This window comes from Dreissena polymorpha, chromosome 3, assembly GCF_020536995.1.
Source record: "Dreissena polymorpha isolate Duluth1 chromosome 3, UMN_Dpol_1.0, whole genome shotgun sequence".
In the NCBI taxonomy this organism is placed as follows: Eukaryota; Metazoa; Mollusca; class Bivalvia; order Myida; family Dreissenidae; genus Dreissena; species Dreissena polymorpha.
This window is the reverse complement of record NC_068357.1, coordinates 61,749,860-61,762,411: the sequence shown is the minus strand read 5'-3', so window position 1 is coordinate 61,762,411 and position 12,552 is coordinate 61,749,860.

Sequence of the window (12,552 nt, the reverse complement as noted above, 5' to 3'; positions counted from 1 at the left end):
TCATTTTTCAACCTGCCATTTCTAAAAATGTTTAATTATTGTACAATTGCCATTGATCTTTGGACTTCTTACACATTTTCAGACCCCTTAAAATTCCAAGTGTCATCCCCAGTGAATATTTGTTTATCGTGTAATATATAAGGAAATATTCCGGTGTCAATCATATTAAGTTTTCAAATTTAGTTTCGCATTTGTGTTGTTAAATACAATTGATTGCTCATGCATGTTATTTAATAATGTTATGATGATATGAATGGATTCTATGAAAATACATTGTGAGGTCATTTTTAAGTAACTACGGCCTTATTTCGTTTTCATGTTCTTATCATTTTCAATTCTCTTTTCAGCAATGAAAGTCAGTTTGGGCAGGCCGGTTAAGGTAAATAACTTCCTAACCACTCTAAACATAAAGCTTATTGCAAATAGAAATCTTAAGAAGATGGATGCTCGTGCTGGGGAGGCCATCAAGAAAATCTCAACTGCGTCGTCTAACAAGGCTGCAATCGATGCTTATGAGAAAGAAATGGAGTAAGTGTAAAAATTAACTTTTAATACAATGTTATTGACTATTCTGGTACCAAATTTTAGTATTTTTTTCTCATCAACTGTCTTCTTTTTTCATATTCCAGATGAACATGAAACATGTACATAATAATTGTTCTTTTAAAGGCGCTGTGTTCATAGTTTGTTAAAATTAAATTATTTTTTTTGGAAAGATTTCTGGTAAGAACCCCAGGGCAGGCACATTATTAAAAATATTTGTGTTTGTTATTATAAATATTAAAAGCTATTCCAAATATTACAATTTTTTAAAATAAATTCATTACTTTTAGTAATAAATCTTATGAAGGAGCATAGACATATTAAAATTCTGAGCTATTCATATAAATATAAATGGTGAATTCTTTTCACAAGCGATAATTCGAGTTCAACGTCCTGTCAATATGTAATGTGCTTGTTATGCTGAAAATTGTTTTTCTCATAACCAACGATCATATAAGGCGTCCGAATGAAACTTAAAGGGAAATTTCGAAATTCATAAAATCAGCATTGTGTGAATTTAATTTTGTATTTCAGTTCGAGGTACAGTAATGCCTGATATTTCTCAGATTGCTGCTGTGCATTTGAAGACGGGTTTTAAGTTCTCGACATATGTGAAAACAACAGTGCCAATTTCTTCCGAAGCTCAGAAAGTGATTGGCATCTCTGTTGATGATCATGGCATAATGCGTGTAAATGGTGGAAGTGTTGATAGTGTATCAATTAAAACTTCTCTACATGATTGTATGATGTGGCTTGCAAAGTTTCCCAGAGCCATTTTTGTTGCTTATAATGGGCGCAGGTTTGATTTTTAAGTTTTGGTTAGTGCATTGCTGAACACACAATGTTTTGAAACGTTTTGTAATTGTGTAAGCAGTTTTGTTGACTCTTTTCCGGTTTTCAAAAATCATATCATGGACAGTCACACAAACAGGAAGATCTAGTGAACGTGTTCTCCAGGCAACCTGCAACGCACACAGTGTTCCTGATGATGTTAAAGCACTGGGATCTTTGCTTAAAACATGTAAAATTACTGACAATATGGCCCACACCTTAACTGTTACTGCAATCCATTATTCAGTTTATTTAAGTCATGAAAAGCCTTAAAGGCAAAGAACATTAGATTGTTAGACGTGCTGTTGCATAGAGGAACTCTAAAGCGACCAACAGCTGAAAACATTGCGGGATATGGACTGGCCTCGTGTCATTTGAAAGCCATATTTTTCTAGTTCCGGAGAAGATGACTTTAGGAATACTTTCATTGCTAAAAACAATGAGGGACTACCAAAAGTCACAAACGCAAAAAAAAATATTTTATCTGAAGTGGTCCCTAAAATTGGTCAGTTTTTCAGTGACGAAAAGTGACGGAACGAGATAATATGGCTTTCAAATGACACGCGGTCAGTCAAAATCACGCAATGGCTTTATACTGATACTAAATTATGTACATCTAGTTGTCATTAATCTGACTGTTTTTATTAAAATATAAGTTGTATATTATTGTGCTACATGTTTAAAGAAACATGATAACCTATACATCTTTATGCTACGTAATATAATGACAACTTTGACATGTTGTGGTGAACTGCGCCTGTATTCATATGTTGCCTTTTGACTTAAGGTGACCTTAAGATTGTATTATTAGCTCGGCCGTTTTCGGAGAACACTCCGAGGTATTGTCATATCCTCTTCGTCGTCCGCCGTCGTGCTAAAACCTTTACATTGGCTCTAAAATTAAAGTGCTTCCACCTACAACTTTGAAACGTCATATGTACATGCACCTTGATGAGTTCTACACGCCACACCCATTTTTGGGTCACTAGGTCAAAGGTCAAGGTCACTGTGACCTCTAATATAAAACTTTAACTTTGCCTCTAACATCACAGTGCTTCCACCTACAACCTTGAAACTTCATATGTACATGCACCCTGATGAGTTTTACACGCCACTCCCATTTTTGGGTCACTAGGTCAAAGGTCAAGATCACTGTGACCTCTAATATAAAACTTTAACTGTGCCTCTAATATCATAGTGCTTCCACCTACAACTTTGAAACTTCATATGTACATGCACCTTGATGAGATCTACACACCCATTTTTTGGTCTCTAGATCAATGGTCAAGGTCACTTTGACCTCTAATATAAAACTTTAACTTTGCCTCTAACATCACAGTACTTCCACCTACAACTTTGAAACTTCATATATAGATGCACCATGATGAGTTCTACACGCCACACCCATTTTGGGTCAAATGTCAAGGTCACTGTGACCTCTAAAAATAAATTCTGACAAGCTTTCGCAACCGAGTGTGGCAACCGTTATGCGGTGCTCTTGTTAATGTATTATTATATCAATATTAATTCAAAGTTAGCTTCACATGTCATGGTTTATAACCGTAGCTTTTAATAAGCAACTAGACCCCCCCCCCCCAAAAAAAAAGAAGTGATATACACATTTGTACTTAAATTCATTGCATGAAAATGAATTGGGGTAGGCATACTCAAAGTAAAATTTCTTGAGATATTAACGGTAAAACTTCATGAAATTGATTCAATGTGTAGAAAATATGTTGTGTTAAATAAATGTGTACAATATATGCATTTCATCACACTATAAGTGACATAAAACGTAATTAAAGTTTCTTGTCACTGAACTATTTATTGTCGTTTTTGCCATTTTATCCAGATAAGTGCATATATTATTGGACATCAAAGGCACAATTCTCTTTCAATGACATTTCTTAGCTCGACTATTATATATAAAATATATATAGTGGAGCTATCCTACTCACCCCGGCTTCGGCGTTAGCGTAAGCGTGAGCGTAAGCGTTGGCGTTAGCGTCAGCGTGTGCGTGCAAATGTTAAATTTTTCGTACTACCCCAATTATTTTCATTGTCACTTCACATATTGTTTTCATATTTTGCATACTTGTTTACCAACATGACTCCAACCTATAAACAAAAGCAGACAACTCTATCAAGCATTTTGTCATAAGTATGGCCCCTTTTCCACTTAGAATATGCAGCAAATGTTAAAGTTTTCGTACTACCCCATTTATTTTCATTGTCCCTTGACATATTGCTTTAATATTTTGCATACTTGTTGACCAACATCACCCCAACCTATAAACAAGAGCAGATAACTCTATCAAGCATTTTGTCATAATTATTGCCCCTTTTATACTTAGAACATGCATATTATTGATAAATCTATGTTTAAGTTTACGTACTACCCCAAATATTTCCTATATCCTTTGACATATTGCTTTTACATGTTGCATACTTGTTTACCAACATGACCCCAACCTATAAACAAGAGCAGACCACCGTATCAAGCATTTTTACATAATTGTGGCCCCTTTTACACTTAGATAATTGAACATTTTGCTTAAATTGCCATAACTTCTTTATTTATGATCACATTTTATTATTACTTTGACAAAACAACACTTACCTGAATAAAACAATGGATTCCACCTAAACAATAACCCACGCCCCTACCCAGAATCCCTTTCCCCTACCCCCCCACCCCCATTTTTTTAAACATCATCTAATAAATTACCCCACCCCACATTATACCCCCCTCTCACCCCCACCCCCCTACCCCACCCCCTCCAATTTTTTTTTAAACATCACCTAATAAATTACAACACCCCACTTTATACCCCCTCTCACCCCCCCCTACACCCCTACCCCCCAAAAAAACATTTTTTTTTCATTTTTTTTATTTTTGAAAGATCGTCTAATAAATGACCACACCCCACATTATACACCCTCTCAACCCCGACCCCCCCCCCCCGAAAAAAATGTGTTTTTCCTTTTTTATTTTTTTTAAAGATCGTCTAATAAATTATTGAATATCAACAATTTCCCCATGATGGCTTACGTTATAACGTCAAGCACTCGAATAGTCGAGCGCGCTGCCCTCTGACAGCTCTTGTTTAATTATGTATCTACTAACAAAATCCAGTCGAGTACGCTTATGAAGTTAATTGTCAAAATATATGTATATCCAATTACAAAAAAAACTATATATTTTGGATATAGGGTAAATCCATAGAAAACACCCAACCGAGTCAAGGGGTAGGTGTATTCAACCAAGTATAAAAAGTTAACCGGCTGGTAAAAAGTTTAAAAACTTTGCAATTAGTTGTGATATACAATTTACTATGTGGAAATAATAACACAGAGTGTTTCTGGAAAAGTACCTATTAGGCTTCCACTACCTTAATATCTTAGTTAGAAGGTGATTTTTCAAGCGGTTCCGTAGTGTAGTGGTTACACGCTCGCTTCACATGTGAGAGGTCCAATGTTCGAGCCCCAGTAGAATCAAATTATTTTATTTGTGTTCTATGTTAACTTTTTGTTTTGATGTAGACATTTTAGTTTAAATAAATATGCTGTTTTATTGTAACCATTTTTTGTTTTTATTATGCCCATGAAATATATGTGTGAGAGGGTGGGGAGTTCGTAAACACATATAAACTTCTTTGTTCCATTATCCTAGCAACCACCTAGTTACTAATAAAGGCGCTACAGAGCGCGAGGCGCGACACGTATTATTAATTGTAATAATTAGTCTTGATAAAGGAAGCAGCCGCTTATCAATGAGGAGCACCATCACAGCACCCCAGTCTCATTACTATCAAGACCTCCTCACTATCCAGCGTTTAAACTTCCGGGTTTACATTTAAACCGACAAGTAATAGCTTATGAATATCTTAGTTATAATGTGATTTTTCAAGCGGTTCCGTAGTGTAGTAGTTACACGCTCGCTTCACATGTGAGAGGCCCAAGGTTCGAGCCCCAGTTGAATCAAATTATTTTTTTTGTGTCCTATGTTAACTTTTTGTTTTGATGCAGACATTTTATAGTTTAAATAAATATGCTGTTATATAGTAACCATTTTTTGTTTTTATTATGCCCATGAAATTTATGTGTAAGAGGGTGGGGGGGTTGTAAACACATTAAAACTTTTACAGTGTTTTCATATCAATGAGTACTCAACCCCTATCGTAAATGAGCAACGTAAGAATAAGTTCAGAATCATCTCCCCTTGAAGTTGAGAAAAATATGAAATTGCGCTTACAATATGAAGCAGATTTTTTAAAACCTACACAGTTCTGTTCCATTAATGAAAACTGCACACGGATGCCAGTAAATCATAGATAATGGTAATACCAGTATCTTTTTCTATTTTGTTTAAAATAATCGGCCAATATATTAATATTTACAGTAGAAAAAAAATCGTCCCATGTAACTTTATTGAGTGCCTTTTACACTGAAATTCCCGACGCCCTTTGATGCTTTGCATCAATACTTATCTTGTAAGTATACACTTGCAATATTTATTTAATCATCATGCCAACGAAAAATAAAATTGGCGCGCTTGTGATTATGTTTTTAGATTGGCGATCGTCTGTATGAAACAGTCGAATAAAGAGAACGTGTGCGACTTGTTAATGAAGGATAATATTCATGTCAGTAGATTATTTGTTTTTTATTAAAACCCGCGATGAAAGAATCAATTATCGGAAGGACATTTGATGAAGTGATTATAGCATTTGCTGCCTAGAAGCTGCAACAGTCCAAACGATTTAAAATCCCAATTGTCATCCATACGAAAAGGCATTAATTTTAAAGTACATTTAAATGTGATTTTGAGTTTGTGTTTAATTTGTTAATATAACATATTGTCCATATTAATAATTATCCTACGTCATGCGTGTAGCATCATCTGCCTTAAAGGGATTTGTTAACAGATTTCGGCATGATTGAAAATTTGTCATTAAATGCATTAGCATTAATTTTCATTAAATGCATTTATATGCATATGATTGTTTCGCGCAAATATGTCCCGAAATTTGATATGGCCTTACAGTATAATTTATGAGAAATTCTTCATTCGAATTGAATGATCTCCAATGCAGTTCTATAAATATATATATTATATATATATATATATATATATATATATATATATATATATATATATATATATATTCGTGAATTGTCTCCAGCCAACAATTAAATCATTAACGAAGCGAATAAATATATTATCAACGGTAAGTGTATTTATTCAAACTAATATAACTTCTGTCATTCATTTAATAAATTGACTTGTTTATTAAGTATTCTCTGTGCAAAAGTTAGCATGCCGATGCTTGTAATTCATTATTTCCTAATATATGCAGCATTTGGTCTTGTGTAATTGTTACTATGCATTTATTACAGTTATCTGAAGCACATGCTTGTGCTAATGCAGGTTGAGGAAAATATTAATGATGTTTGTTATTAACATTGAAAACTCAGTGTGTGCCAAGATGTAATTGTGCGGATTAGCAAGGTGCGTTGAGTTACATGAATCGGATTCACAGATGTTTCAAACAGTATCTCCAGCGAATACACGGTGTGGGGCGAAAATAAACGTTTTAATTGCGGTGGATGGATATGAGTATTCAAATAAGTACATTTTGGATGCATCTTTTAATAATAGTTTTGCAAAGACACAATAGCTGTCACGTAACTGCTGACTTAAAACAGCAGATATAGATGTATTGTCGTCATAACATAACTCCATCTATATTTAAAACATCCGCTTGTAATACAAAACATTTTTTCTTAAAAAGTGCCTGCGCCTTTGAAAACCAAATGTGTCAGAGCCTAAACCAGCTTGATTGAATCGCATTTCATACTCGACACCATTAATACGCATGATACCCAAATGATACGAATTATCAGAACATAAAGTACAATTTATCATGTTTCTTGGATACTTTGCGTCTCGCTGTGTACTTAATATCTTTTCTTTTTGATTTTGCAGTTAGACAATGTAGGTATTTATATAACGAACATATTTCTTCAGAAGGTCTGCTTGGGAAATAGCTCAAGTATCTATGAGGTATTCAATAGATTGTATGAATTGTGTCCGTAATTCAATTTCACACAACTGTGTTTTCTAATGTATAATAAAAGAACGTGCTTTCTGTTCTATAAATAATAATAATAAGTAACGGTAAAATAATTTGTATGTTTGAATTCATGTAAAAGCTTGAACTATATAATATTTATTGATTATAGTACCAAACCATTATTAAATATACGTGAATTATGTATAACATAACCACAGCCACTTTTTTCTTGTGTGCATTTTTGGTGCGGGATGCGGCGCTATATGATATGCCCGGAAAATGTTCTGACGGTTTAATAAGGGGGGTGGGGTTTTAAAAAAGACCCCCCCGCTAATTTTGCCGGGCTAATTTTGTTTTCAATATACACTAATTGTACTACGAGAGTTGTATCGCATAAGTCATTACAAAAAAATGGTATAAATAGGAGTTAGTAAGTCTAAGAACGTTTGTTTGCAAACATGTCTGTGTACAGTCGTTTTGCGAGGCTTAGAAAATCTGAACCACGAGCCTTCAGTCGCTATCAAACTATGGACCAGAGACTTCAAACCTTTGAAGACAGGCCATCCAAACGCAGCGTGTCAAAGGAAGACCTGGCTAGCCAAGGGTTCATCTACGACCCTTGTGTCATCTCCGACACGAGAGAGAATTTCTCCGACACTATTTTTAATTGCGCTAGATGCGTGTTTTGCAATGCGCACATTTCCATTTGGAACATGGACAAAGTAGATGTGAGAGTTAGGCATCGACAGCTGTGCCCCGCTTGTCCTTTTGTGTTCGATTGGAACATGAACAAAGAAGAAATAGTGAGACTCAGTCATCGACGGTTTGGTCGTGCTTGTCCTTTTGAATTTGAATTTCTTGACTATGAGTTATGCGATAGGTACTTGGAAAACGAGTTTGAAAAGCAATATGAAAGAGATAATTATGGAATTGTGGAAACAGAAAGCGATCAAGGTGTTCATTCTAGCGATGATAACCAAAAATATTCAAATAAATCGGTAGAAAGTCTTCAAACAAAAGATGACCAAAAGTATGACGAATACGATAATTATAGTGATTTGGATGAGCTGCTAATGGCGAAAATTGACAAGACTTGTACTCGTACCCGCTACAAATCTTATCAAAAACAAACTGAAAAGCAGCGTAAAAAGGCTGAAAACAGGCTGAAAAAGAAACGAAGAACAAAAATACGCAATGCAAAACGAGATCAAAAGCAAACATATTACCAGGACAGAATCGACGATGATAATTACATACCTCAAAAAGGTTCCAATGATCAAGATGTAAAGAAACATGATAGAAAAATGTGTTGGGTTTGCAGAACTAATGATGCTGGCGATATACTGGAAGAACAGGTTTTCGAATCTTACGAACAGTTTTATCAAAAGCAAAAATATTACCGGGGCGAAATCGACGATGATAATCACATATTTCAAAAGGGTTCCAATGATCAAGATGCAGAGATACATGATAGAAAAATGTGTTGGGTTTGCAGAAGCCGTGATATCGATGATATGATAGAAGAACAGTTTTTGGACGACCAATATAGAGAAGAAACCAATTTTTATTCGGACGAAATCAGTGGCATCGATGATGAAAAACAAAATCAGGTTGAACGTCTATGGGATGAAGAGACCGAGTATATTTATTTTTCTGACTATGAGGCATTCGTTCAATACATGGATGAATATGAGAGGCAACATCCATGTATTTGTATAGGAAGTTTAGGTGTATTTTCGATAACGCTACGACTCAAAACATTTGAATATAAGCAATCATAACATGGATATTGAAAATGAACAAAGAAGATGTAAGACTCAGGCATTGACAGTTATGGCATGTTTGTTCTTTTGTGTTCGATTGTGCATGTATGTGTTAATAAAAAAACCTAAAACGATTTTGCGTATTGTTTGTTTTTCGAGAAGTATCAAAAAATAAACACAAAAACACAAGCTATAATACAATACATTTTATTCAACAATCACGATGTGACACAATTTGATGGGTAAATTTTGTCATCGCATTGGCACTAAACATTTCAAAAACGTTCTCTGTTTCAAGTATCGCTTGGATAATATCTTCTGACTTCTCCGAACCGTGGAAATCTATTGCGCCACATATCCAGTTTCCACCGTGAGTATAATTATACATCAAATCGAATCTGCACCGGTTCGCTTTCGTAGCAAGAACTCTCAAAGTTTCTTTTGTCACATCTTTGATCAGAAACGACCAAATTGAAAAGGTTTTTCTTGAAGTACAAGAGTCCATTAGCGCATGTTGAATCTTGATTTTGCTTATGTTTGTTTTGCTGCAAACACATTCCACAATTTCATCAAATAGACACATTATCAACTTCGTTGGTTGTAGAGAAGCTTTGAGTCTTGCGTACGTTTCGAATTGATGTGCAAAATGTTCTCTTGTATTTATTTCTACATGCTGGAAATCTGTCCACAGACACATAGGAATGCTATTTGTGGTGTAATCCATGTGAATGACTGAAAGACAAATAACTTCAATTTGTTGTTTGAAAATACTTATATAGGAACTTTCCAAAATGACAATGCATCAAAAACTCGTCATGTATATGTTCGTGCATATAGTTGCCCTGTTTTGTCCCATAGTTTTACAAACAAATGCGTTAGGACGTCCTAAACCAAATTTTTATGAACCGTCTTGTTTCAAGCATGTACATAATACACCGATTGACGTTACGAATGGTTTATTTTATGTGTTGATAAACGTAACCTATGAGTATTTGTCATTATACGACGATGTCAAAGAAAATTTACAATTTTTCAACAAATGGATGCAAAACCCAGAGTTTAGTTTAGAAGGTCATGAGCAACAATGCAAATCCATAGGTCTATCTAGATGTCCGAACAAGAAAAAAGCGTTTTCAAAACCGGTATACAGTGTAGTTGATGGTTTTGTAGCGGGATCAATGTTTATCACTTACGACTTACCAAGTCTTTTAGTTAGATTGCAAATTGAGCCGAAAACGTACTCTATCAGTGAGTTTGTAGAATCTGTGTTTACTGAGATTTACACACACGCTTGGATACCTTTGTTTCCGTACAATTTTTCATTGACCTATGATGGAAGTGAAATTTGTGCAAATGGGATGCACGGTCATGCCTTCATCAGATTTAATACTGAACTGTGTAAAACGTTCGGAACATGGTGCGATGTGAATTTAGAAGGTGCTAGTCCCGAGAAACAGGATCATGCGTTAACACGAATCAAAAATGCGTTATTGAAGAGAAAAATGAATGATTTGTCAGTCGCCAAGTATATCAAAGAATATGATCTAGGTTTGGAAATAATCCCTTCTAAGTCCAAAGAATTGCGAGACACAATTACACAAATAGAGCAGGAAATGAGTGAGATCCGCTTAAAAATCGATGATAAGTTTGACTTTGACTATGATCAATCTGACGAGGATTACTCTGACGAGGATAACTTTGATGAGGATTACTCTGACGATAATTTGGATGAAAAGCAAAGCGCTGAAAATGTACCAATTATCGATTTTTCTAACTTTTTTTTCAAAAACACTAAAGTTCTGTCAGTAACAAACAAACCTATCGTTGACCCTATCGTAAGCCAAAAAATTCACGATATTCAAAATGCCAATACTTTCGTTAGCCAAACATTTTACGATATTCAAACTTCTACCAACAAGCCAAAAAACAAAATAAGTCCGCCAGTTAAAAAAAATACTGTTGTTAACCAAACTTCTCACAAAATTCAAAATGCTCTTACCAAGCCAAAACTCACCGTTAGTCTGCCAGTTAAAAACGATAACATCGTTAACCAACAATTTCAAAATATGCAAGATGCTATCAACAAGCATAAAATGGGAATTAAGCACCACAAGCAGACCGTTGCAGAAGTATCTACGTATGGATTGCAAAATTGTTACTGCCTAACATGTAATCGTTCAACTACAATCGGTAAAGTACATAACAATCGTTGCTATTTCATCAACTTGGATTCATCATTCAAGATTTCCTCTAATACGCATTTTTCTCCGTTTCGTGAATACACACTCTTGATTATCAACGAACGTAATCATGCTTTACGTGCGATGCTAAGTCAAATAGTGAAACAAGTGAGTAACGAAGTTATTCTCGCGAAAAAGGCTTCATCATATCGACTTACTGTCTTCAGCACCAAAGATGGCACAGCTGTTGATAAGATTTGTATGTCGTTATATAGAAATACGTATCAAATTGAGAATTGTACCGAGAGCACGAATGCTGTGCTTATAGCGAGAAATGGTCATTTCATTCGCGTACCACACATACAATTGGCTAATTTCACATACTGCGATATTGGTGCTGTGAAAGCGAATGATGGCAAATGTTTTCGGATTGATGAAAATTGTTCGCACTCAAGTATTGCGAGTGTTTACGATTTGGATAATACGGTTGTTTCATATTTGGTTAGCATTACTCAGAACACGGCACACAATATGAGTGAGGCAAAGTTTCAAATAAAAAATATAGATGACACTTCTGTAACCAGCGATCACTTCATTGTGTACAACAAAAGGACGAACAGTGGACAAGAATGCACGTATGTCGATATGCGATCAAAGACCATTTCAATCGAAAAATGCAAACACAGTCCCACGATTTGCGAGGTTTTGTTGGGTAAAAGTACATTGAATGACGAACCGGGACTAAAAAAATTAACGTTTTGGGAAACTGTCGCTGTTTGTGTTGGTGGATTCATTGTGCTTGTGATAGCTGCTATTTGCTTCATAATTGTACTACACAGCATAGCTCGGCATAACGAAACTTTTGTAAAGAGTTAACAGATATCAAAGCGTTTGTATCCGCTATTGTCATAACTCACAATGACTTCGTATGACAACATGTATACCATTGAACGCGAGAGCATTGGTAACACTCAAGAATTTTCCATCCACGTTTTTAAATGCATCAGCGTTTTGATCAATAAACAAGAACTGCTCGAAAGCATTTTTGAAACCATACTAGACGATATTGGAGACGAAAACGTGTTCATATTCGACTTGACAATCGAGTTTTGTTTCACAACAATTAGTAAAACTCTACATATCAGTCAGCTAAATTCG